Consider the following 27,286-nt stretch of genomic DNA (forward strand, 5'->3'; position numbering starts at 1 on the left):
CCGTGTTCACCCGCGGTGCATGGTGGGGCCGCCGTCCCCGACAACCCGCCCCTCCCCTCCGCGCGCTGGCCCGAGGCGGCGCGGGCGAGCGTGGCGGCGGCGGCATGCGCCAGGCCTCCGCACGGTCCGCGCCCCTGGCGAGCCCCGGCTACTAGGAGAGGCTGGGCCGCCTCCAGCGCGGGCTGCGGGACAGGAACGGCCTACCCGAGGCGGGGGCGGGAATCGGCCGGCGCCCAGGGTCGGCTGGTGCCCTGCCGTCTGTCCTTCCCACTCGCCCCGCCCGTGGTTCCCCTGGGCCTGGGTCCGCCCGCGACGGCCCCCAAGCTCCCACTGGGGCCTGGAGGACAGAGTTTACCGGAGAGACCCCCTTGTTGGAGATCTCCCGCTGAAGGACGCGGCCGCGTCGCTGAATTTGCCCGGAAGGGGGAGTAGGAGTTCTCCTGCCTGTCACTCTCAGTCAAGCCTCGTGAATTTCTCTCGTTCCCTTCTACACGCCCCCTCCGCAGTCTCTTCAAATTGTCATCCCACCCTGACAGCTGCACTGCATCAGTGGTGACAGGTCCAGGAACGCAGGCAGGTGAGTGTGTGTGTGTTTGTCAAACATATGCCCTATTTAAATGCGGGAGACTTTTTGAGGGCCATAGTTCCAGCGAAGGGATGAAATTTCCAGACAGAGAAGTCCAGCTTCTGGAGTATGTATGATACCTTGATTAAGACATGAAAGATGAGAACCGCTGAAGACAGCTAGATCTAAGAGCACATAAAGAAAGAAAATTAAAAAGCACTTTGCTATAAATAACCACATAAAAGATAAGTTGTTGGAACTATTATTTAGCTGCTATATTAATTGGTGTTGGAAATCTCATGAGTTGACAAGAAAGGAAATAGATGTTTGGATCTCTTGATAAACAAAAGGTTTAATGAGTGTTAAAGTTACAAAATCATTTTAGTGAAGAGAGCTGTGTGTGTGTAACAATGCTAAAATGACAACAATAGTTACGTGTAAGGTAAAGGCAGAAGCAAGTGGTTTTGAAAAGGAAGGAATTATATTGGTTTTATGCTAGATTTAATTTTTGTCAAATATTTTTAGAGCATCTACAACAGGCCTCCTTAATTGTCCTCACCATATTTTACTCTTTAATCTTTTTCTACATCCTATTTTCTTTCTGACATACCGCCACTCACCCACCCCAGGAACCTCCTCAACTCCAGCTTTTGAAAAATCACTTCCTTCAGTGGCTTCCCTGCACTAAGTATTGATCAGCCTGTTCCCTAACTCATGCAACGTCGGCATTCTTAAAGGACTCTAGATAGTGGCTTGAGTGACTTGCTCCCTGCCTAGATGGAGAATTCCAGGAGCTCAGAAACCATATCTAGCTGAAGCTTTAGCTGATAATAGAGTACCTTAGGTGGAGGAGGGGCTTGATATATGTTTGTTAAAGGAATGGAAGAAATCCCAAGTCAACCAGCTAATGTCCAGGAGGTATAAATGTCTTGTATAGAACATTAGCCACACATTGCCACCAAATAATGACCATGTTCCAGTCAACCAGGAAGAGTGGACAGTGTGATATTTCAAAGATGATATTGTGTCTGCGTATACTTGATAATTAAAAGACAAGACATTGCTCTGTGCATCAGTACACTTAAACTGCTTTTTCTTAAAGAAAAAAAACCCAGTTTCTTTAATGTTGTTTGTTAGGTTGTGTTTAAAATGAAACCATTGGGGCCAGCCCCATGGCTTAGCGGTTAAGTGCGTGCCCTCCGCTACTGGCAGCCGGGGTTCGGATTCCGGGCGTGCACCGACACACCACTTCTCTGGCCATGCTGAGGCCACGTCCCACATACAGCAACTAGAAGGATGTGCGGCTATGACATACAACTATCTACTGGGGCTTTGGGGAGAAAAAAAAAAGGAGGAGGATTGGCAATAGATGTTAGCTCAGAGCCAGTCTTCCTCAGCAAAAAGAAGAGTATTAGCATGGATGTTAGCTCAGGGCTGATCTTCCTCACACACACACACACAAAAAAAAACCCATTATATATAAGATTAAATACATTAAAAGAAATCACCAGGGGGAAGAACAATAAGAATAATAAAATAATTTTTTGTGTGTGTGTGTGAAGATCAGCCCTGAGCTAACATCTGCCAATCCTCCTCTTTTTGCTGAGGAAGACTGGCCCTGGGCTAACATCCGTGCCCATCTTCCTCCACTTAGATGGGATGCCGCCACAGCATGGCTTGACAAGCAATGCGTCAGTGCGCGTCCGGGATCCGAACCCACGAACCCCGGGCCGGCGCAGCGGAGCGTGCGCATTTAACAGCTTGCGCCACCAGGCCGGCCCCTAAAATAAATTTTAACATTTCAATTCTGCTCCAAGGTTCCTTAACCATGTTGAAAAACTAAAGTTTGGTTTATAGATTCAAACCAATTTAAGCTATTGTCCCATCCCCAAAGTGAAATCTTATACTGAAGTCCAGCTCCAAGTTAAAAAGCAAACAAACAAATAATAAAACAAATTCACCTCTGGGTGTGGGTGTAATTTTTTTCTTTACATTTTACTAATTTATTTTTATTGAGGTCACGTTGGTTCGTAACATTATATAAATTTCAGGTGTATATCATTATATTTCGACTTCTGTATAGAGTCCATCGTGTTCGCCACCCAAAGTCTAGTTTCCATCCGTCACTGTACACATGTCCTGCTTTACCCCTTTCACCCTCCCCACACTCCTCTTCCGCTCTGGTAACCACCAATCTGTTCTCTGTACTGTGTGTGTGTTCGTTTTTTGAGTTGTTTTTTTTTTTAACTGCTTTTTGACTCTGTTCTCTTAGAATAATAGCTTAGTTACCCCAGGCCTTTAGTTATTTGTATCTCTTAGCCCAAGTTCTAAATTTTAAAATGTCACTGGTTCAAATGGCATTCTTTTTGAACTAAGTTCATTGTGAGTTATCATTTTTGCTTCCTGTGCTAGGAACACCTGGCTGTTTATAGTCCTTATGGTATAATAACTGTGTAATGATTATTACTTAATGTTTAACACTTAATGCTTTAACTATTAAGCAAGGTGAGGCTGTTGAAATTGTATAAGGAATTTGAGTCAAATTTTATAGCCTATTCATGGTTCTGCCTTTGGAGGTTGGTTTTATTTTTAAGTCAGTACAGATATGTTGCTGTGTATACTCATTTTTCATTTTAAAAGTCCATGACTAACTCTAATGCATAGTTAATAAGTACAGAGGCTAATAATTTTGGATACACAGAAAAGTGCGGTAGAAACATGGAAACCTGGGTTCCAGTCTGTGAACTGTTGTGTGACCTTGAGCAGGTCGTTCAGCCTCTCTGAACCTTGGTTCTTCACAGAAATGAGAGGCCTTGACTAATATGTAAAGTATGGCCACAGATTTTTTTTTTCTCTAGTAAATAAAGAGCCTCAAAGTAAAAAAGTTGAAAGCTGTAGTTTTGTGAAGCAACAGATAATGAATATCATTGTCTGTACCCTATTGGAGTGTTTGAATGTACCTGTTTTTCGTAACCAATCCCGCTGACCACAAGGACCATTGTCTCCTAAAGCTCCAGAAATTTACAGGCTACGACCTTGGGTAGTCACAGCTGCTTTATCAGTCCACAGATTTCTTGGGAGTGAGAGAGAAAAACAACCTGCCCTTTCTCAGCCCTCTTAGAGGTGGGTCATTGCAATGTTAGCTGGTCTAATAACTGGGCTTTTCCCTTGTACTTGGTGTGTTTCTAGCCCAGATTGTCTTAGCTGTAGTCACACATAGATGTAATTTTATATTCTGAATTTTTTCCTTTTTGTATCAGTGTTTTCTTTGCATTGTGGGAATGTCGTTGAATCTACAAGAGCCTGATGGAATGACTCTGTACAGTGCATATAGTGCCACAAGTGTAGTAGAAACATGTAAGTGGAGTTGACACTTACAATTATATAAAAACATCTGTTTAAAAGGCCCATTAACCAGCCCCAGTGTTTTCAATACCAATATTGATTCAGGGTGAGATATCGTAAAGGTCCAGAAATTGACGCTGAGGTATTAGTTGAGTAAAGCTGAAGATGATATTGATACAAAAACTGAATAACAGGTGGCTTAAAAGGAGGAAACTAGACCACATACTACACTTTAAGGACCACCCAGCTGTGTAAAACTTCGAAAGGTCCAAGTGAGGGGTGCAGGTGCCTGAAACCGTTGACAGCGGGTACATATCCCGGGGCTGGATGTTCCAAAGATTCTGAAACAGAGATTTAATCTGTAGGAATTGCAAAATGATCCTCCCAATAATCCTTTCTCTGGCTTTTTATTGGGGTAGATATCTTGTTTTAAGTTTTAAATTTAAAACATATGAAAGACAGCACTCAGAGGCACTGCTGCATGGATGTTGAGGTTAGAAAATGGGCCTGTGATGAAGAGTGAATTAGAGTAGCATCATTTTGCCTGGAATAGAAGGCCAAGAGGTGTTTGTGGTTTTTCAGTGTAGGAAGTGTCATGCTAGAGAAGAAGTTTGACCAGTCTGTCCCTACTGGAGATAGAGCAAGAACAAAGAAGTTTTATGTTCTTTATTAAAAAGAACTTGCTGCTCGTGAGGTGGTGGATTCCCAAAGAGACTGTGGTCCTTCTTCACTAGAAGTCAGAGGTAAATTGTTACAATTATTTTGAAATGAGTTCAAGCTTACAGAAAAGTTGCAAGTAGAGGACAAAGACCTCTAATATTTCCCTCACCCAGATTCCTCAACTCTTAACATTTTGTTATATTTTCTCTTTCTCTTTCTATCTAAAATTATTAATCTTTTCTGAACCATTTGAGAACTGGTGCCCCATCACTCCTAAGCACTCCAGTGCATAGTTCCAAAAAGCAAGGGTGCTCTCTCTGTGATCACCATATAACCCTCCCAGTCACGAAATCAATGCTGATATACCAATCCACAGACCCCAGTCAAATTTCACCAACTGTCCTAGCACTGTCTTTTTTATCGTCTGGTCCAGGAGTCCATCTGTGAACCCATTTGCCATGTCTCTTCAGTCTCTCCCCATCTGTGCCTATTCCTCAGTCTTTCCCTGCCTTTCCTGTTCCTGACAGTTTCATAGAGAACAGCTTTCATTCTGGAGAGTGAGCCTCAAGCTGGGTCCATCTGATGTTTCTTCATGACCAGATTCCAGTCATGCTTTCTTGGCAGAAATTCCACAGAAGTAAAGCATGACATCAGAGGCACAAGGTCATAGATGCCTTTAAGGGTCTGTCTCATAATTTAGTGACGAATTGCTCACTCTGTCCGGACATTCATTTTTCATGAACTAAATATCCTATTGATCACTGAACCTTAGAAGGGAGGAAAGTGACAAATAAAAATTTCTAACGTGGAAGCAATTATACCATATTTCTTTCACTTCTCTTCTGAGTTCAGTCTTCTTAATGAGAAAATAAAGATCTGTGTGAAGCTATTAGATTAAAAATTTGTTTCTGTAATTTTTTTTTTTTTAATTATTTTTCCTTTTTTTTTAACGTAGGCATACCCCAACTGAGGAAGAGATTATTCCCCAAGCAAAGATTCAGTGTTTGGATTTTGGACCCCATTTTCCCATTAAAAGAATTTTGGTTAAATGATGGTTTCCATTCTAGATTATGCTAAGCAAAGAAATTTACTTAACCTATAATTTAGCTAACAGAGTAACTTTTGGGCTTTTTTTTTTTTCTCTGAAGGAAAACAGAAACTAATAATTAAGAGCTCACAAATGGAATGTGGGCTCAGCCCCTGTCCCTCAGGGGGCCAAGCTAGGCTCACCTTCTGTTGGACTCCTTGTCATTGATTCAGTCTTTTCTTTAGCATTTTTCTCTCAGACATTATGTGATTTCTCTTTTGGCCTTTAGTTCTTGTTAACTTAGATTCGCAGTTTGGCTTCAGTTAGATGGGGTTGAAGCTGGTACTTTGGTGGTGGTTGAGCGGGGCCCTCTGTGGTTAAACTTCCCAAGGACTCTTTTTGGGACTGAGATGGCTTCTCATTTAGCAGTTTTACCCCTAGCCCCTTGGTTTTGGCTGCTACCACCCCTGCTGCCCAGTTTCCCCTACCTCTTGCCCAGGCTGGGTGTGCAGGGTAAGCTCTGTCCTCTAGCTGACTGCCAGCACTCACCTGATCATCACAGGATAGCAGTCAGTGACAAATCACGGCGATGTTACAAAGTTGTAAAAAGAAATCCCCCCAAATTTGAAGTAATAGTGTTAGGGGGCCTAGTCTTCATTAAATGTGAGTGAGGGCAGGTCTACTTTTCAGAGACCTCTTCCTAACTCAGCTACTTGGCTCTGCCCAGGCGTGTCTAGTTGGGAACAGAGCAAGCCACCAGTCTTCAATCTAGGGTGGATTTGTGGAGGCATTGTGTCCAGACCTGGTGGGATCCCCATCACTCAACTGTCACCGTCTCAGAGAAGTCTGGCCATATCATATTTTACATATTTATCTTGTTTATTGTCTCTCCTTCCCCCTAGAATGTCAGCTGCCTGAGGGCAGGGGCCTTGGTTGGTGTACACCGGATTAGTCTCCAGACCTAGAACTGTGCCTGGCTCATCATGGCACTCAAGAAATACTTGCTGAGTGATTGAACCTGCTTCCCAGCCTTTTCTTACTGCATTTCCCCATTTACTTTGAGAATCTTGTTTTTGCTTCATTTCAGTGTCCTTTTTGCTTTTTAGACTTCCGTGATGACTGCTAAGTATTTTTGTCTTGAGTTTCAAACGCAGCTGGCATTTTCTGCTTCTGAGAGAGGCCAGAGAAGCATTCTTAGAAAAGTGTGATTTCAAAGGAGATCATGTTCTAAATCCAACTGCCTATTACTTATCAGTGTAATTATTCATAAAACATTTTCTTTCTGTATTATAGTGAAAAGAAGAGATTGGACCTGGAAAAGAAACTTTATGAACATAATCAATCTGATATATGCAGGTAAGAAAGGACAGCGGTAACAGTTTTTAAACCAATTTGCATATGTTAGTCAATAAAAATTTAACCCTAATATATGTTAGAAATACCATAGTTACAGTACTTTTACCATTCTCTTATTTCTGCTGTGTAGTAGTTTCACCTAAACATTGCAATTTAATATAATCACTGTCAAATGTAAGAATAAACTTGGTTAAAATTAGTATAAGATAAAAATTATCTTCTTTTCATCATTCAGTATTTGTGTTATCTCAGGAATCTATTTTGCTTAAATGTCTTAAGAATAAGATGGATTATAGGCCGGCCCAGTGGCGTAGTGGTTGAGTTTCCGTGCTCCGCTGCGGCAGCCCGGGGTTTGCTGGTTCAGATCCTGGGTGCAGACCTACCTACGCATGGCTCGTTAAGCCGTGCTGAGGCAGCATCCCACACAGAAGAACTAGAAGGACCTACAACTAGGATATACAGCTATGTACTGGGGCTTTGGGGATGAAATTATTTAATTAATTAAATAAATAAATTTAAAGAAGAAATTTTGAAAAAAAAAAGAAAGATGCCTTGTGGTCTTTCTTTCTTTTTGGCCACAATTTAAACACCTTGAGCCTGTGTATTGATTAAGGCGTAATTGCTGTAGCTGGCCCTTCAACAAACTGTTGTAGGCAGGGTTACATGGTGTCTCACTTATTCCTGGATATATGATAATGACAGTTAAAATTACTATGAGCAGTGGATAATATACATGTTATCCTTTTTATGTTACTTAATCTAATATTAAGAGCAAAATGTTAATATTTTTAATTCTATTTTATAGAAACTGAACTTCATCCTTAAGCCAGATGTATGGTGTTACCTCCAATATTGTTCATATGAAAAATTTCTGGCTATTATAGCATTTAATCTGTGATTTATTTACATCATAATATGAGTGAGAAATGAAAACATCTCATCCAGAAGAGAGAGAAGCCAAGAATATTTTAAAACCAAATCATCTATCTATTCCATTTATTTCCTCATCTTCAAGCTTATTCTTTGGTTTTAAGATTTAGTGTCCCTCCAAAGGTACCAGTCAGGTAGCCATATGTCTCTAGTAGGTCTAGAGGAGACGAGAAGAGCCAGTGAGATGGTGGAAGAAGTAGCAGTGTTGTAGATGCCGTGGCCTCAGAAGTGGGCCCCAGGCTGAAGGAGTCCAGGGCAGCTGCCATTTTTCTAGCCTCTGGCTAACGGAGCAGAAGACAGGGTATAGACTTTTCCTGCACCCTATTCTTGGGTGGCTTCCTGGTGTAATGGTGGTGGGAGAGGTGAGGTGAGAGAAGAATGGGAACCTTTACCAAGCCATCATTTTGCTGAGTTTGTTCCCCTCGCTCAGCCTCTTGTTGCTTCCTGGAAGAGAGAAGGTATGATTTGCCAAAAATATGCTGTCTTTGACTGCCCGAAGGATAAAATCTAAACTGTCTAACATGGCTGTTTCAATCTGGTTCCCCACAGAAGGCAGAGTGTGAGAGGAGGGTTTGCGTGTAGGTGGTAATTTGTAGGAAGTAGTCACATAAAACTGAAGAGGAGGGCTGGGCAGAATGAAGTAGGAGCTGATCACTGCTGTGGGAACCTAGGGTTCCATCCCTCCAGGTTTTCAGAGGAGCCATGTAGTCTGCCCCTCTTCTCCCCACAAGTGTCCACTGAAGGCAAGGAAGAAGGGGCTGTTTACCTACTGGTTCCTGACCCCTGTTGGTCAGGGCTGTCCCAGGAGGTGTTGACTCCTCACATCCAGGCTTTCCGTGCTGCAGCCCTGGTAGCACCTGATGCACCTGACGCAGGTGCTGCCAGGTTCACTGCATACAGCAGGTTGCTGCAGCTGTGGCTGGTAGAAGAAAAGGTGGGCCAGGAGGATGTGAGGAGGACATGAGAGGTGTCTGGTACAGGGGCTTCCCAGACCCTCCATTATCTGCCCTGGTTTAATTCTCATCATCACCACCCTTGCCAGCCTCCCCCTAAAATTCTTCATGGACCAAAATTCCAGTTTCTGAAGCATGACCAGATCTTTTGTAGCACAGTGTAAGCAGGTAGGCTCTGTCTTCAGGCGCCTCAGTTCAGTCCAAGTCCCACCACCTCTTCGCCCTATGACCTTGGGATGATTACTTCAACTTTCTGTGCGTCCATTTCTTCATCTGTCAAATGGGGATAAGGATATTTATGAGAACTTAATGAGTTAATACATATAGAACCTTAAAGCAGTGTCTGATCCAGAGAGTCAATAATTTATTATTCATCATTATTTTTGTCAATATCATCATTATTCTTATTTATTACTTTTGAGCCTTCTAACATGCTAGTTCCCCTGCCTGAATGTTCTCCCCTCGTCTTTTTACTCTTGCTTTCCCCAATTTTGGGTTAACTCTTACCCATCCTTCAGGTCTTAGCTGAAAAGTAATTTCCACTGTGAAATCCTCCTTGAGTCCTTCTGCTAGGTTAGGGTGTCCAGTCTGTCAGGGTCCCTGACAGGTATTGTACTTACCTGATTGTTTTCCCTGTTGATCCTAGCTGAGTGGCTTTCATATTCATCTTCAGAGCCCTGAATATATGAATGATTGCACGGATGCGTGGATGAGTTGCTTATGTGGTCAGCTTTGAAGGTTATTGTGGAGGCAAGAATGAAACTAGAATTTGGATGGAGAAGGCATGGTTACTATTGTACCTGTTCCAGGTGGACACTGGCCACCCCTGGCAGCTTTACCAAGTGCCTGCATGTGAAAGATAGTACATTTGGGTCTTCCTCCATTACTGTTGCTTGTGTCGAAAATGGCAGATATGGGCAGCAGTAAAACCAGTCTCAGGTTTTTTGTTCAGAAGGAAAAATGGGAACAGCCAACCAAGATTAAAGCACAGTATTAGCATGGTAAGGAAGTTTTTAAAAATTATTGGCCCAGGGGTAGCCTGTTGGTTAATTTTGGACGTCTCCAGTATCTTTGCAAATCTGTGTTTTGAGGGTGAACGTTTTTGTGGTATTTAACTTATTTTTGCTTGCTAAAAGAATGTTGAATAATTTATTGAGCCAAGAATAGAAATGCTACATACCGGGTACTCTTTTATGATTTAAATACTTGTAAAGGAGAAAGAGCTAGAATTAGCAGTGTTGGTTCTTTGAGAAGAATGGGCTGCACAACTTGAGCTATGCAGCATTACACTTTTGATGACAGTCTCTAAAGGTTTTTTCACAATTTGAGTAAAGTTACAGTCCATATATTATTATAAAATATTTGGGAGATAATGTCAGCATCATGATGGAGCAAGCTCTCCCCTTAGACTCTCCCCACTAAGATACAACAAAAAGGACATTCATATACCAAAAGAGGACACTCACACAACACAAAAGACATCTGAGAGACCCACCCAGCTATACATCTGAACGTGGAGGTGCTGGACACCCCCCCAGAGGAAGTGGAAGGAGGTAGGGAGAGCTCCTCTTGCTCCCCAATGGCAGTGACCTCGGGACCGCATGGCTTGCAGAGAGAGGGGGAGAGGCGACCCTCTGTGGGAAAACTGTGACTCTCCAAGTTCGCTCACAGCCCATGGGAAACCCCCACACAGAGGTGACTGAACTGTTGAGGGGTATCTTCATCAAGCTAGCACCCCAGGAGAGCAGATAGCAAAGGAAGAGCGAGAAGCCCCTGGGATTGGGCAGGCAAAAGAAAGCATCCCTCCCCCTGTCCCGTGCTCCAGCACAGCCAGTCGGCCAAAGTATCCATGGATCACTGTGGGCTCAGAATATACAGCTCTTGACCCCCACCCAATGGTGGCAGGTGGAAGCTGCAACCAGATACTATCATGCGGAGACACAAATCCACACCGTCAAACAGTGTGAGAAAATATATTAAATATCCAGACCAGAAGGAAAGTGACAAGCACCCAGAAGTCAATCCTGAAGGCACAGAAACCTATAATCTAAATGACAGAGCATTCAAAATAGCTATCATGGGGGCTGGCCCAGTGGAGTAGCGGTTAAGTTCACACGTTCTGTTTTGGCGGCCCAGGGTTCGCCAGTAGGTATCCTGGGCGCGGACCTACTCACCGCTCCTCAGGACGTGATGAGGCTGCATGCCACATAGAAGAACTAGAAGGACCGACAACTAGGATATATGACTGTGTACTGGGGCTTTGGCGATAAAAAAGAAAAAGAGGAAGATGGCAACGGATGTTAGCTCAGGGCCAATCTTCCTCAAAAGAAAAACAAAACACAAAATAGCTATCATAAAAAGGCTCTATGAGTTACAAGAAAATACAGATAGACAGTTCAATGAAATGAGGAACTTCTTCACAAAAGAGATTGAAACTATAAAGAAAGCCGGTCAGAAATGTTGGAGATGAAAAACACAATGGAGGAGATAAAGAAAAGTCTGGAATCTTTAAAGAACAGAGCTGAGAGTATGGAGGATAGAATTAGAAATCTAGAGGATAGGAATGCAGAAATGCTCCAGATGGAGGAGAAGACAGAACTAAGCCTAAAAAAAAAGAGAGGAAATTCTGCAAGAAATATCTGACTCATTTAGGAAATGCAACATAAGGATTATAGCTATTCGAGAAGGAAAAGAGAGGGGAAAAAGGAGCAGAGAGCTTGTTCAAAGAAATAATAACTGAGAACAGTCCAAACCTGGGGAAGTTTGAAGTTTTTCCAAACCTCTCCAAGGCATGTAATAGTAAAGCTGGCAAAAGTCAATGACAAAGAAAAAATATTAAGGGCAGCAAGGCAGAAGAGAGTAAGGTACAAAGGAACTCCTATCAGGCTCTCAGCGGATTTCACAGCAGAAACTCTACAGGCTAGGAGAGAGTGGAATGATATATTCAAAATTCTGAAAGACAAAAACTTTCAGCCAAGAATATCCAGCAAAAATATCCTTCAGATATGATGGAGAAATAAAAACTTTCCCAGATAAACAAAAGCTAAGAGAGTTCATTGCCACAAGACCCCCACTACAAGAAATGCTCAAGAAGGCCCTCATACCTGGAAAAAAAAAGGGGGGGGGATACAAATCCGTGAGCAAGGAGAAAAATAGGTAAACAAAATCAGAAAAATTGAAGCTCTCTATCAGAACAGGTTAGCAAATACTTAATTATAACAGCAAAGATAAAGGGAAGGAAAACACCAAAAATAAATATAATCTTGTCATTTTAACCACAAACCATAACACAAGATGGAATAAGTTGGGACAATAATAACTTAGAAGGGGAAGAGGAAACGGATGGAATTGACTTAGTCTAAGGAAATAAGAGACTATCAGAAAACGGACTATCTCATCTATGTGATTTTTTATACAAACCTCATGGTAACTACTAAGCAAATAATCAGAACACAGACATGTATGATAAATAAAGAGAAAACTAAGAAAACCATCATAGAGAACTACCAAACTGAATTGGTAGTCCAAAACACACAGGACAAGAAACAAAGGAAGTGCAGAAGAACCAGAAAATAGGTGATAAACTAGTAGCATTAAGCCCTGATATATCAATAATAACTCTAAATGTAAATAGATTGAATTCTCCAATCAAAAGACACAGAGTGGCGGGATGGATTAAAAAACAAGACCCCACAATATGCTGCCTCCAGGAAACACATCTCAGCTCTAAAGACAAACACAGGCTCCGAGTGAAGGGATGGAAGGTGATACTCGAAGCTAATGGCAAATAAAAGAAAGCAGCTGTTGCCATACTTCAGACAAAGTAGACTTCAAGATAAAACAGGTAATGAGAGACAAAGAGGGGCAATATATAATGATAAAAGAGTCACTCCACCAAGAAGGCATGTCACTTATAAATATATATTCACCCAACAGAGGAACACCAAAGTACATACAGCAACTATTAACAAACCTCAAAGGGATATTAACAACAACACAATAATAGTAGGGGACTTTAACACCCCACTTACATCGATGGATAGGTCATCCAGACAGAAAGTCAATAGGAAATAGTGGACTTAAATGAAAAACTAGACCAGATGGACTTAATAGATATATAGAGAGCACTCCATCCAAACACAGCAGAATACACAGTCTTCTCAAGTGCTCATGGAACATTCTCGAGAATAGACCATATGTTGGGAAACAAGGCAAGCCTCCATAAATTTCAGAAGATTGAAATCATAATAAGCCAAATTTTATTCTTTTTGTTGCGATTGTAAATGAGATTGTATTCCTGAGTTCTTTCTGTCAGTTCGTTATTAGAGTATAGAAATGCAACTGATTTTTGTAAGCTGATTTTGTACCTTGCAACTTTGCTGTCGTTGTTGATTATTTCTAATAGTTTTCTGATGGATTCTTTAGTAGGGTTTTCTATATATAAAATCATGTCATCTGCAAACAGCGAGAGTTTCACTTCTTCATTGCCTATTTGGATTCCTTTTATTCCTTTTTCTTGCCTAATTGCTCTGGCCAGAACCTCCAGTACTGTGTTGAATAAGAGTGGTGAGAGTGGGCACCCTTGTCTTGTCCCTGTTCTCAGAAGGGTGGCTTTCAGTTTTTCCCCATTGAGTATGATGTTGGCTGTGGGTTTGTCATATATGGCCTTTATTATGTTGAGATACTTTCCTTCTATACCCATTTTGCTGAGACTTTTTATCATAAAGGGATGTTGGATATTGTCAAAAGCCTTCTCTGCATCTATTGAGATGATCATATGGTTTTTATTCCTCGTTTTGTTAATGTGGTGTATCACGTTGATTGATTTGCGGATGTTGAATCATCCCTGTGTCCCTGGTATAAATCTCACTCGATCATGGTGTGTGTTTTTTTTTTTTTTTAAAGATTTTATTTATTTATTTTTCCCCCAACGCCCCAGTAGATAGTTGTCTGTCATAGCTGCACATCCTTCTAGTTGCTGTATGTGGGACGTGGCCTCAGCATGGCCGGAGAAGCGGCGCGTCGGTGCGATCCCGGGATCGGAACCCGGGCCGCCAGCAGCGGAGCGCATGCACTTAACCGCTAAGCCACGGGGCCGGCCCTGTGTGATCTTTTTAATGTATTGCTGGATTCGGTTTGCCAATGTTTTGTTGAGGATTTTTGCATCTATGTTCCTCAATGATATTGGCCTGTAATTTTCCTTCTTTGTATTGTCCTTGCCTGGCTTTGGTATCAGAGTGATGTTGGCCTCATAGAATGAGTTAGGAAGTGTTCCATCTTCCTCTATTTTGGAATAGTTTGAGAAGGATAGGTTTTAAATCTTATTTGAATGTTTGGTAAAATTCTCCAGAGAAGCCATCTGGTCCTGGACTTTTATTTTTTGGGAGGTTTTTGATTACTGTTTCAATCTCTTTACATGTGATTTGTCTGTTCAGATTCTCTATTTCTTCTTGATTCAGTTTTGGAAGGTTGTATGAGTCTAAGAATTTATCCATTTCTTCTAGATGTCCAATTTGTTGGCATATGGTTTTTCATAGTGTTCTCTTATAATCCTTTGTATTTCTGTGGTGTCCATTGTAATTTCTCCTCTTTCATTTCTAATTTTATTTATTTGAGCCTTGTCTCCTTTTTCCTTAGTAAGTCTGGCTAAAGGTTTGTCAATTTTGTTTATCTTCTCAAAGAACCAGCTCTTTGTTTCATTGATCTTTTCTACTGTTTTTTAATGGTGACAAAGGGGCCATACTAATGTAAGGTGCTAATCACAGGGAAAATTTGGTGTGAAGTATATGGGAACTCTGTATTATCATCACAATTTTCTGTAAATCTAAAACTATTCTAACATTAAAATTTTATTTAACAATTTTTTAAAAATAAAGGCAGGGCTCCCTGATATCAATAAGCCTCGTGAAAATGCATTCATTAATAATCAGAGGAAGCACCCCCCACATGCTTGTACATGCACGCACACACGCACACACACACACACACACACACACAAACTCGGGCACAGGGAGGGAGCCCCGGATCTGACTCTGACATCTCAATGAACAGATTCCAAAAAGCAATTACACTGCCAAGTATTATGCTAAAACAATTATTGAAATTGCTATTCAAAAACAGTTAATGGATTAATTAAGACAGATTGACCTAAAAGCTGATTTAAAATTAACCTGACGCGTGCATGCTATCTAGATAATGACTCTCTCCTATGAGCTAGCCTCTCATTAAAATCAAATTCCACTGGGAGAAATTACACACTTGCACCATGATTGGGAAGAACAGGCCGCGTTCACTCAACCACTGATGGAACTGGAGGGTCATCAGACGAGGTAAATGGAAATGAGTGTCCTGTCCTTCTAGGTGTGCTGCGATCTGTCTCAGTAACAAGCCACCTCCCTCCCATTTTTCCCTTTGAAAATGATGGAAACTCATTAAAATTGCGTCAGCTCAGGACCCCAAACCACTAGGTGCCTGAGTGGGCACATCTGAAGCTTCCAAAGGGAAAGATCGGAAGGGAGGGGTCGTGGGCTGGGGTCCCGTGGACGCACTGCGGGCAGGGAAGGGAGCTGAGCAGCTCTGAAAATGAGGCCCCTCAAGCACTTGAGGAAACTCGATGGCTTCTACCCCTCGTTTCTCTAAAGGTGAGAAAACCCATGCTTGTTGGAGACCAAACTCCAGGCGGGTGGCAGAGGCAGGAGCTCTTTTCAGCGTAATGCTTTTCCCCACCCAGCACCTTCTCCTTTCCACTGCCGTATCCAGATGGAAAGAACTCATGGTGAGGTTTTTGGGTCTACAGGCCTGGATCACACCTTGCTCCTGAGTTTAGCCCAGGGGTGTCCCAGTCTGAGTGAGCAGTTTTCACTTGTCCCCATATCCCTAGCCGGCTGCCTGCCACTGGCTAACCTAGGATCCTGTGGTGTGTGCGCCCATGTTGGGGGACGCACCTGAGAAGGCCCGCCCTGCTGGAGGAGGGTCATGGGCACCCCTCCCTCCAAGGGCCCTGGCTCCTGGCAAGAATGTCTCAGCTGATGTCTGGAACACAGGGGTGTAGGCTCCTTGTTCCTTGTAAACCCCTGGAGTTACTTTGATAACATTTTTTTAAATGGATCCCCTGCTCAGCATTTTTATGAGATAAAGAATTTCCCCCATTAAAATTATTCAAGTTTAGTAATAATATATTATTGGGACAAGCAGGAAAACACAGGATGCTCCAAAACGATCCATTACTTGGAGGATTTTAAAATTCTAATGAGAGAAACCACTCTCTCTCATTGTTCATCCTCTTGGCCATCAGCAGGATTAGTCTGGGAGAAGGACAAGGCAGGAATTGGGTACATTCCTTATTTATCCCTCTGATTTCTCCAGAGTTTTTCTTTTCTTCAAAGAGAAATCTCTGGGCTCTGCAGGGCTTGTCAGTGGTGATGTCAGGCAACTCTGAGACTGTGCAGAGCAGGAGGATGAGAACAGGGGAGGGAGAAGAGGAAGAGCTGGGACCATCACTTCCCATCACAGGCTGAGGCTGAGTTAATCTCCACCTAGGTCAGGATCCCAGGAATCGGATGTCATCGGCCTTGTCACACCGTGGGGGTTGGGAACAGAGAACAGCCAAGTCGCCACGGCCACTTTCAGAGAAATAAACAAAGTGGGAGGGCACCACTGGGAGCCAGTTTGAAAATGGTCACTAATGTGAAATAATAAGACACACTTTTCAGAAAAGTGAAGACAATTCTTTTGGTTCTCAGACTCGCAAACACCGTGTGTTCTTTAGGAGCAGACTGAAGCCGTTGACCTCTAGGGTGATTGTGAAAGGAATTTGGGCTCCGTCACTGTTTCTGAATAAGTCAGAACAGTCCAGCACTCACTCCTTGGCAGTGCGGAAGATGACCGGTGTCCAGGTGCTGGGGGGTTGAGACCTCTATCACTCAGGGCATCCTGCCAGGCAGAGGGGGCTGGCCTGGTGGCCACTAGACTTTTATCAGATGTGGGATTTGCAAATATTTTCTGCCATTTTGGATTGTGGATTATCTTTTTTCCTTCTTAATATTCTCCTTTTATGCACAAAAGTTTTTCATTTTGAAGTCCGATTTGTCTAATTTTTCTTTTGTTACTTGTGCTTTTGGTGTTATATCTAAGAAATCATTGCCAAATTCAAGTCACAAAGATTTACTCCTATGTTTTCTTCTATGAGTTTTCTAATTTTGGCTCTTATATGTAGGCCTTGGATCCATTTTGAACTCATTTTGTGGATGGTGTGAGGTGAGGGTCCAGCTTCACGCTTTTGCATGTGGGTGTCCAGTTGTTCCAGCACCTGTACTAACTGTTTGTGGGTTTCTTCGGATTTTTCCTCATGTATGATTCTATCTGCATAAAGAGGCATAAAGAGGCAACTCTACTGCATTTCCAATTGTTGTGATTTTTATTTTTATTTTATTTCAAACTGTCTGTGCCTTTATATTTAAAGTGCAATTTTTGTAGATAGTATACATTTGGGTCTTATTTTTATATCCCTCCCGAGAATCTCGGCCTTTAACTGAACTCTTCAGTCCACTAATGTGTAAAATGATGAGCAAACAAGATGGTGGGATAGGAGTTTCAAGCACAGGTTGTTCAGCAACAGCCTTGAACAAAAAGAACAAAGTTGGAGGCATCACACTTCCTGACTTCAAAATATACTACAAAGCTATGGGGGCCAGCCTGGTAGCATAGTGGTTAAGTTCGCCTGCTCCACTTCGGAGGCCCAGGGTTCACAGGTTCAGATTCTGAGCGCGGACCTACACACTGCTCATCAAGCCATGCTGTGGTGGTGCCCCACATACCAAAAATAGAGGAATATGGGAACAGATGTTAGCTCAGGGCTAATCTTCCTCACCAAAATATATATATGTATACTACAAAGCCATAGTAATCAAAACAGCATGGCACCGGCATTAAAACAGACACACAGACCGATGGAACAGAAGAGAGAGCCCAGAAATAACTCCATGCATTTATGGTAAATTGATCTTTGACAAAGTTGTCAAGAATACACAATGGGGAAAGGATAGTCTCTTCAACAAATAGTGTTGGGAAAACTGGTTTTGCACACATGGAAGAACTGAACCCTTACCTCACTCCGTATGTAAAAATTAACTCAAAATGGATTAAAGACTTAAATTTAAGACCTGAGACCATAAAACTATTAGAAGAAAATATAGGAGAAAAACTTGAGTTTGGTCTGGGCAATGCTTTTTTTGGACATGACCCCAAAAGCAGAGGCAACAAAAGTAAAAGTAGATTAATGGGATTCATTCAAACTAAAAAGCTTCTGCACAGCAAAGGAAATCATCAACAGAGTGAAAAGACAACTTACAGAATGGGAGAAAATATTTGCAAACTGTAATCTGATGAGGGGTTAATATCTAAAATATATAAAGAACTCATACAACTCAATAGCAAGAAACAAGTAACTCATCTGAAAAATGAGCAAAGGATATGAATAAACATTTCTCAAAAGAAGACATATGAATGGCCAACAGATACATGAAAAGGTGCTCAACATCACTAGTCATCAGGGAAATGCAAATCCAAACCACAATCAGATATCACCTCACACCTGTTAGAATGGCCATCATCAAAAAAACAAAAAATAACATGTCTTGTTGAGGATGTGGAGAAAAGGGAACCCTTGTGCACCATTGGTGGAAATGTAAATTGGTGTGGCCACTGTGGAAACCAGTATGCAGGTTCCTCAAAAAATTAGCAATAGTATCAATAGAACACCTTGGTATGATTGATAGAACCAATCATTGTACATAAAACAGATCTGCACATATATGATAAATAAAAGAACGTAAGGGAAAAAATTAACAGTAGAACTACCACGTGATCCAACAGTCCCACTCCTGGGATATATCCAAAGGAAATGCAATCAGTATTTCAAAGAGATATCTGTACCCCCATGTTCACTGCAGCATTAATCACAGTAGTCGAGATATGGAAACAACCCAAGTGTCCGTTGACAGATGAATCGATAAAGAAGATGTGGTACATATACACAACAGAATATTATTCAATCATGAGAAAGAAGGAAATCCTGCCATTTGTGACAACACGGATGAGCCTGGAGGACATTAAGCTAAACGAAACAAGCCAGACAGAGAAAGACAAATATGGTATAATCTCACTTATACGTGGAATCTAAAAAAACAGAAAAACACATGGAACTCATAGAAGCAGAGATTAGAACGGTTACCAGGGGCTGGGGTTGAGGGGGGGAGATGGTGGTCAGGGGTACAAAGCTGCAGTGATGCGGGTTGAATAAGTCCAGAGATCTAACGTACAGCATGATGACCACAGTTAATACTACTGTGCTGAATACTTGAGATCCGCTAAAAGAGTAGCTGGGTGCTCTCATCACAAAAAAATGGTAACTGTGTGAGGAGATGAGGTGTCCATTAACTTGACTGAAGTAGTTATTTCACTACGTATATGTACATCAAATCAGCATTGGATACTTTAAAATATATAATTTTTATTAAAAATATATAAAATTAAAAATAAATAGCTATTGACATAGTTTTGGGTCTGTAACTTTATTTCCTTTCTCTATTCGTTTCCTCCAGTTTTTTCCCCTTTATTTGTCTTTTTAAAACTTTCCTACTGGTTTTTCCAAAGGAAGTAATGGAGACATGATTCACATGCCATAAAAGTCAAGTTTTTTTATTTTACAGTACTATTTGTTATGAACACATGCATTCATAAACCACCACAGAAATCAAGACAGAAAACAGCTCTGCTGCTCCCAAAATTCCCTGTCTGCCCCTTGTGGCAGCCCCTCCTCCCCACTAGCCAACACTGATCTGCTCCCTATCAGTAGTTCTGCTTCTTCCTGAATCTCACAGGGATGGGATCACACACTATGTAACAACTTTTTGAGCTTTACCTTCTTTACTTAGCAGATTGTATTTGATAGTCATCCATTTCGTCTCACATATAAAATGCTTATTCCTTTTCATTACTGAATAATATTCCATTGGATGGATGTGCCACTTATTTACTAGCTGAAGAACATTTATATCTACAGTTTGTCTGTTTGGGTTGTTTCCAGTTTTTGGAAATTGTGAATAAGTCTGCTATAAACATCAACATACAGATTTTTGTGTGAACGTAACATTTTGATTCTCTTTGACATATATCCAAGAATAAGATTACTGGATCAGAAAGATTACATGGTCAACATTTCTTTAACTTTACAAGCAACTCTCAAAATGTTTTCCAATATGGCTGAAACATTCTGCTTTCCCAGCAGGAGTGTAGGAGCATTCTGGTTGCTCTGCTTCCTTGCCAGTACTTGATATTGTTGCTAATTTTTTAAGCCATTCTGAAAGGTGCACACATGTATCTCATTGTGGTTTTAATTTGAATTTCTCTGATGACTGATGATGTTGAGCATTTTTTCCTGTACTTTCATTCCATTTGTGTATCATTTTTGCTGAAGTGCCTCTTCAAATCTTTTGCCAATTTTTTACAAGGTTGTTTGTTTTGTTATTCAGATTTAAGAGTTCTTCATATACACCGAATAAAAAGCCTTCACAGATATGTGTTGCAGAAATGGTTTCTCCCAGTTTTTGACTTGTTTTCCTTCTCTCAACAGTGTCTTTTGAAGAGAAGAAGTTCTTAGTTTTGATAAAGTTTAACTAAACAAAATTTGTTATGGGTGTGCTTTTGGTTTCACACCTGAGAAATCTTTGCCTAATCCAAGGTCATGAATATTTTCTCCCAGAAGATTTATAGTTTTAGATTTTACACTTACTGCTATGATTCACTTTGAGTTAATTTTTGTATGTGGTGTGAGACATGGGTCCAAGGATTTTGGGGTTTTGTTTTGTTTTGAGTTATATATTATGGTGGATATTTTTGCATATGAATATTCCATTTTTCCAGTGCCTCTTTTTGAAAATACCATTCTTTCTCCATTAAGTTATTTTAGCAACTTTGTCAAATATCAATTGCTCATACATGTGTGGTTCTGTTTCTGGATTCTCTCTTCTGTTCCACTGATCTGTGTGTTTATTCGTTCACCAGCACACTATTGATTATCGTAATGTTATAATATGCCTGGAAAGCAGGTAGTTTAAGGCCTCCAACTTTGTTCTTCTTTTTCAAAGTTGTTTTGGCTATTCTAATTACTTTGCCTACTCAAATAAATTGTAGAATCAACTTCATAATTTCTACCAAAAATATGCTGGAATTGTAATTGGTATAGATCAACTTAAGGAAAATTAATATTTAAAATACTGAGTCTTCCAATCCACGAACACTGTATATTTCTGCTGGGGTCTGAATGCTTATGTCCTCCCAAAATTCACATGTTGAAATCCTAACCCCCAAGGTTGAGAGTGTTAGAAGGTGGGGCCTCTGGGAGGTGCTTGTGTCATGTGGGTCGAGCCCTCATGAACAAGATTAGTGCCTTTATAACAAAAGAGGCTCCAGAGAGAGCCCTTGTCCCCTCCACCGTGTGAGGACACAGCAAGAAGGCACCAGCTATGAACCAGGAAGCGGGCTGTCACCAGAATGTGACCGTGCTGGCACCTTGATCTTGGACTCTCAGCCTCGAGAACTGTGGGAAATAAATGTCTGTTGTTTATAAGCTATCCAGTCTGTGGGTTTTTTTATAGCAGCCCGAATAGACTAAGACCATTTCCCTGCTTATTGAAGTTTTCTTTTACTTCTTCCATCAGTGTTTTGTAGTTTTCAGCATAGAGATTCTACAGGCATATTATAGGATTTATTCCTAAATATGTTATGATTTTTGTTGCTATTGTAAGTTGCACTTTAAAAATGTCAATTTCTGGGGGCCGGCCTGGTGGCGCAGTTGTTAAGTTCTCATACTTCACTTCCACGGCCCTGGGTTCTCGGGTTCAGATCCTGGGCATGGATCTACACACTGCTCATCAAGCCATGCTGTGGCAGCATCCCATACAAAGTAGAAGAAGATTGGCACAGGTGTGAGCTCAGGGACCATCTTCCTCAAGCAAAAGAAAAAACATGTCAATTTCCAATCATTTATTGCCACTGTATAGAAATACAAATGATTTTCGTATGTTGACTTTGTATCCTATGACCTTGTTACACTCATTTATGAATTCCAGTAGCCTTTTTTTTTGCTATATTCTTAAGGATTTTTTATGTAGACAGTCATGTCATCTGTGAAAAAAGACAGTTTTACTCCTTCCTTTCTAATCTGTATGCCTTTTATTTGATTTTCTTGCTATTTCACACCAACTAAGAATCCAGTGGTGTTAACTGGGGACAATGAGAGCGGATGTCTCTGCCTTGATCCTGACTTACAGGGGAAGCCTTTAGTCTCACTGTTTGTGATGACTGCAGGTCCTCAGGGACGCCTTGTATCAAGTTAGAGAAGTTCCCTCTACTTCTACTTTCCTGGACTTTTATAAATGGATGTAGAATTTCTTCAAATGCATTTTCTGCATGTCACATGATTTTCTTCTTTACTCTGGTGATGTGGTGGATTACATTGTTTTATTTTTTGTCCTATTGGCTATTTTTTTTTTTCAGTCATTTCTCCAGGGTTCACAATCTCCATCTCTAACTTTTCCTATTCCACTTACAATGAACATTTTAGTACTTCAGGTAAAATATGGAAATAGTGCAGCCATATTGGGCCACCCCGCCCATCCTTTATGCTGTAGTAACTGTACGTACTGCATCTACATATCTTATGAACCTCAGAAGAAAATATTATCATTTTTTAAAGACTTTATTTTTTTAGAGCAGTTTTTGTTTCACAACAAAATTGAGTGTTTGGTACATATATGCCCTGCTCCCATATGCACAGCCCCCCTATATCAGCTTTGCCCATCGGATGGTGTATTTGTTACAGATGACGAACCTGCACTGACATGTCATCATCACCCAAAGTCCACAGTTTACACCAGGTTCATTCTCGCTGTTGTGCATTCTGTGGGTTTGGACAGATGTCTGATGACATGTATCCACCATTACTGTGTCATACAGAATAGTTTCACTGCCCTAAAATCCCTCTATGCTCACCTATTCATCCTTCTACCCTCCCCATAATATTACAGTTTTTACTGTAAGTTGTGTGTATTATACAAAAGTTAGAAGGAGAAAGCAGAAAAAATGAGTAGCCTTTGACATTTACCTAGATATTTACCATTTCTGAAGCTACTTATTCCATTCTGAGGATCTGAGATTCCTTTTCTGGTATAATTTCCCTTCTCCTAAAGAATTTCCTTTAGCATCTTCTGTTGTAGAGATTTGCTGGTAATAATTTCTCTTAGTTTCTCTAAATCTGAAAATGCTGTCTTTCAACAGTGATTTTCGAAGGATATTTTTGCTGGATATACGATTCTGCATTGACAGGTCTTTTTTTCTCTCTCTCTCAACACTTTAAATCTCTTTTCTCATTCTCTTCTGGTCCCCATAGTTTCTGATGAGAAGTCAGCTATTAATCAAATCATTATTCCCCTCTGTGTGAAGTGTCATTTTTCTCTGTTGCTTCCAACATTTGCTTTTCGGCCTTGGTATCCAGCTGCTTGATCTGATGTGTCTCTATGTGGGACTGTCTTCATTCTGCTTGGTGTTAGTTGAGCATCATATTTGCAAATGTCTATCTTCCATCACTTGGATAATTCCAGCCACTATTTCTTCAAGTATTTTTGTCTGCACATTCTCTCTCTCCATTCCTTCTTTGAAGCAGACCACATGTATATTAAAGTTTGATCTTACTTAAGAGTGACTGAGGCTCTGTTATTTTTCCACCCTTTTTTCTTTCTATTTTCCATGTTAATTTCTATTGCTCTACTTAAATTCCATGTGAAGAATTTATTTCTAATATTGTATTTTTCAATTCTAAAATTTTCTTTTTTAAATTTTTCTGCTGAGATTTCCTACTCTTTCATTTTCTACAAGCATGTTTGTTTACCTTCACGGAGGATAGTTATGACAATCACTTTAAAATCTTTGTTTAATACTTATGCTTTCAGCCAAGATGAAATAACAGGGAACTAATTTACCCTTCTTCCCACAACAACTGAAAATTTTGGGGAACATATATGAAACAGTAGTTTTCATGCAGTGGGTCTCAGGCAGCAGAGTTCAGTGACCCCTGAGAGACCTGGAACTGATGAGGTGGGCCCTGTGATGGCCCTGCTGCCTGGAGAGAGAATTCCAGGCTCCAGCACAGGGAAGGAGAACCCAGGTGGACCCCTGAGCTCTCCCTGAGTTGAAGAGATGGCACTGGGTGTCCTGGGAGGCTGAGGTGACTAGAGCACATATGGAAGACCACCCAAGAAGTGAGAACTGCAGCAAGAGAGAACTTCACAGATTCTCCGTGGGCCCACTGCATCTTCCACTGAGTAATGACCAGTGCACCCATGTGAGGAAACTACCCAACACTACAGAATCAAACACCAAAATATTAGAGGAAATAATTCTTGGAGCTCACACAGACAGGAATGGTTTGGGTTCAACCAGTCCACACATGGCTTAGGAAAGCCCCATAACTCGCAGGAGATTGTGTCCAGTATTCAGAGTGGCCTCAGTGGTGGAACACAGTCAGCCCTGGACTAAAGGTTACTCAGATCCCACCTAACAAAGCTTAGAATCAGCTTGAATGTTTCCAATTGTTTCAAAGTAACACAACTCTGCCCCAGGAAACAGCTCAAGAATATTTTTAGGAGTACAAACTATCCAGGTTCCAACAACGAAAAATACACAATGTCTACCAGCCAACCAGAAATTACCTGGTATGCAAAAAAGCAGAAAAACACATCATGTAATGAGGAGACAAATCACTCAATTGATACTGACCACAAATAGCACAGATGACGTAATTCATAGACAAAGATGGGATGTTATTACTGTCATCATATTCCACATGTTCAAGAAGTTAGAGACAAGACTGACAATGTAGGGGGTCGGGGGTGGGTGAAATAGGTGAGGGGATAAGAGGTACAAACTTCCAGTCATAAAATGAATAAGTCATGGGGATGGGATTACATCATGGGGAACAAAGTCAACAATATTGTCATAACTTTGTATGGTGACAGATGGAACTAGATTTATCATGGTGATCACTTTATAATGTATATAAATGTCAAATCACTATGCGGTGCGCCTGAAACTATCATATTATTGTATGTCAATACTTCAGTAAAAAAAAGAAAAGGCTGATGATGTTAAGTAGAAATATGGAAGATAGGAAAAAGACCCAAAAACTTTTAGAGATGAAATGTCTGTAATTAAACATCTGTAATGAAAACTTACTAGATGAGATTAAGAGCAAATCCGTCAAAAGGTTAATGAACTTGAAGACATACCATAGAAACCATTCAAAATAAAATAGAGAGAGAAAATAGACCAAAGAAAATGAACAGAAAGTTAACTGCAGGACAACTTCAAATGGCCTAAAATATATGTAATCAGAGTCCCAGAAAGAGAAAGAGAAGAAAACAGAAAAAACAATTTGAGGAAATAATGACTGAAAATTTTCCATATTTTATTAAAAAAAAAAAAAACTATAAACCCACATATCCAAGATACTTAATGAACCCCAAGTCTAAGAAGTATGAAGAAGGCACATTATAATTAAATTGCTTAAATAGGGTGATAACAAGATAATCATGAAATCAGACAGGAGATAGAAAGACCTGCTGAGTGCAGAGGAACAAAGGTTAGAATGAAGGCAGATCTCTTACTGGAACTGAGGCCAGAGCAGAGTGAAGCAAGGTCTTCAGAGTATTGAGAAAAAAAGCTGCTAATTTATGATTCTATGCCTGGCAGCAAAGGGTACAAATAAGATAGAATATCAACTTTCTCAGACACACAAGAGCTGAGATAATTCACGGTCACCAGCGGATCAGCGCTGAGAGATGCTGAAGGAAAATGACACAATATGGAAACCTTATGTGAAGAAAGGGATAGAGAGCACTTTCTGTGGGGTATGTAACATGTTGAATAAAACGTGTGACAACATGGACACGGAGGCTGCAGTGGGGGTGGGAGAGTACTGTTGTGAGGTTGTTCAGGCGTCATGAAGTGGTCTGATATTATTTGAAGATAAACTGTGAAAAGTTAACGATGTTTACTGTAAACCCTAAGGCATGCACACACACGCATGCACACAGCAAAGACTTATCCAGAATAAGCCAAAAAAGATTAAATGGAATCATAAAAAATACTTAAATTATCCAAAAAAAAGCAGTCTAAGAGGAAAAAGCAAACAAAAAACAGATTGGTCAAATAAGAAACAAATCGCAGGATAGATTCAAATCTAACTATTATCAGCAGTAACATTAGATGACAGTGGTCTAAAAACCCCATTTAAAAGGCATAATTTGTCAGATTGAATAGGAAAGCAAACTCAACTACATGCTGCCTACCCCAAACCCACTTTAAATATAAAAACACAAATAAATTAAAAATAGAGATTGGAAAAACATGCCATGCTAACACTAGTTGAAAGAAAGCTGGAGAAGCTATACTAATACTAGATAAAGCAGATTTCAGGCACAGTGAATATGACCGGGAATAAAGGAGGTCGTTGTGAAATACAAAAGGGTCCATTATCAAGAAGACATAATACAGACTGTTTATGCACCTAATAACCGAGCTTTATGGCACATGAAGAAAAATCCTTATCTGCCAGTTCCAACACCTGGGTCATCTTGGGATCTATCTCAGTTGATCCTCTTTTCTCTTAATAATGTGTCCCATTTACTTGATTTTTGGATGTTGGGTGATTTTGCACTGTGTCCTGGACATTATGAATGTGGTGTGGTGGAAATTCTGGATTCTGTTATTTTCCACCAATGACTGTGTCTCTTGGTTCAGCAGGTAGTGATCTCAGCTGGTCTTGAACCGCAAACTGGCTCCTGGCTGCAGCGCCAGCCTCAGTTCAGATCTTCTGTTGTTAGCGAGTGGCTTGCGCATGCGTGGTTCAGTCCGTCAGAAAGGTGAGGGCAGAGTCTGAAGTTTCCCCTGCACATTTCTTCCCCTCCTGCAATCCCCCTCCCTCTTCAGTGACCATGTCTGGGACTAGGTGCCTGGAGAAACTCAAAGGTGGGTTTGGAAGCAATTAACTGTTATTCCAAGCTGTTTCTTTTCCTTTTGTAGGTTAAGGAGATGTAACCACCAGCCATCCTGAAACTGACCAAATGAGGCACTCAAGGGAGATGTAACCACCAGCCATCCTGAAACTGACCAAATGAGGCACTCAAGGGAGATGTAACCACCAGCCATCCTGAAACTGACCAAGCCTCACCACAAGAGCTATGCCCATGACCTTTGCTTTATTTTTAATGCAAAGATCTCTCCAGGAGGAGCTTAGGCCTCATTATGTGGAAGCATGTTTTCCAACTGAGCCTGTGCTAGTGAATACCCCCACCTCTCCCTTTTGAATATTATTCCCCAACTGAAATAAAAGTT

At 40.9% G+C, this 27,286-nt stretch overlaps 1 long non-coding RNA gene across 2 annotated transcripts; it reads left to right on the plus strand.

Annotated features, from left to right (window-relative positions):
* Nucleotides 1-240: 240 nt before the first annotated feature.
* Nucleotides 241-27,213, plus strand: LOC131403248 (uncharacterized). Of its 2 annotated transcripts, none has more exons than XR_009219329.1 (4): nt 241-577; nt 6,891-6,953; nt 26,693-26,814; nt 26,975-27,213. It is a non-coding gene; the product is annotated as an uncharacterized LOC131403248 (long non-coding RNA). The 2 variants fall into 2 exon arrangements; XR_009219328.1 differs by having other exon boundaries at nt 26,696-26,814.
* Nucleotides 27,214-27,286: the final 73 nt, after the last annotated feature.

The sequence above is a fragment of the Diceros bicornis genome, unplaced genomic scaffold (assembly GCF_020826845.1).
Source record: "Diceros bicornis minor isolate mBicDic1 unplaced genomic scaffold, mDicBic1.mat.cur scaffold_61_ctg1, whole genome shotgun sequence".
NCBI lineage: Eukaryota > Metazoa > Chordata > Mammalia > Perissodactyla > Rhinocerotidae > Diceros > Diceros bicornis.